A 1,245-nucleotide genomic window follows, 5' to 3' on the forward strand; every position below is an offset into this window, starting at 1 on the left:
CTATGGAAGAATAAAAATGGAATTCCCACACCCGATGCAACCATGGTGAAACAATGACTTGTCATTTTTCAATATTTTCATAATATTTTATGAAGTCAAAAGTTACATAGGATACAAAATAATTGTTATTGGCCTCCGGCCTCATCTCATACATGTCAATTACATTATAAAAGGTATACTTATGCACACATTACATAATTAGAATCAAATATACAAGTTTTGACATATAAAACTACAAATAGCATTTCATGCTAACATTTGCATGAATCAAGAATACATTTAAAAGAACTTCAATCCAATGAAACGACGTAGGGATATTGTGCATCCCGAATCAAGGTATCCATACCTGAAAATAACCCAATAACTTTAGGGTGAGTAAACAAGTTACTCGTAGGAGATGAGCATGCATAGACCTAATATTTTACTGTTCATTAAATTGATATAAATTAATATATAAGGTCCATGCCACCTAGCGTCTATGTCCAAGGTGAGACTCAAGGAACATCCTAAGTTACCTTAAAATATTTCTAGCATAAACCACATCATTCATGCAATTTAGGCAACACAGAAGCATGCGGTACACGCAACAAGATATTCAATATACGAGTATACATACACAAGTATATAATCAATATTGAAATACACTTAAGACAAGTATACAAGATACAAGTATACTAGATTATCTAGAAAATAAATCTTTAATATACAAGTGTACATACCAAGTGCGCTAAGCAATATTGAAATAGAATACAACATATATATTCAAGTATACATTTCTAAGTATACTAAGCAATGTTGACATACATGGCATACAAGTATACAAATCCAAGTATACAAAGTATTTTTGATATACAAGGCGTACAAGTATACAAATACAAATATACTAAGCAAGAAATGAAGTACCATGCGTCCAAGCACAAGTTAAAAGTAATCCATAATTATAACTAGGAATTGACTGCAAAATCAACCAATGGCGGAAAGACAAAGGACATATGGTCTTAATGACCAAACAAGTGATCTTGGGTTACTAACCCGCAAGAAACTACCTAGTGCGTACTATATATTGTAGAGGGAACTCTCATCCCCTGTACTAAAGATATACTCTAGCCTTAACATATTACAATGTCCATACAAGCTTTCCAAAAATTATCAAATTGTGCAACAAGTATATCACATATACACAATGCACATTGTCAATTACCATACACAACCAAGTCATGGAATACACACAAGATATGCTCTAGG

Source organism: Cornus florida, unplaced genomic scaffold (genome assembly GCF_030987335.1).
Source record: "Cornus florida cultivar Cherokee Brave unplaced genomic scaffold, ASM3098733v1 CherokeeBrave_3.0.0_Hap2_Chr05, whole genome shotgun sequence".
In the NCBI taxonomy this organism is placed as follows: domain Eukaryota; kingdom Viridiplantae; phylum Streptophyta; class Magnoliopsida; order Cornales; family Cornaceae; genus Cornus; species Cornus florida.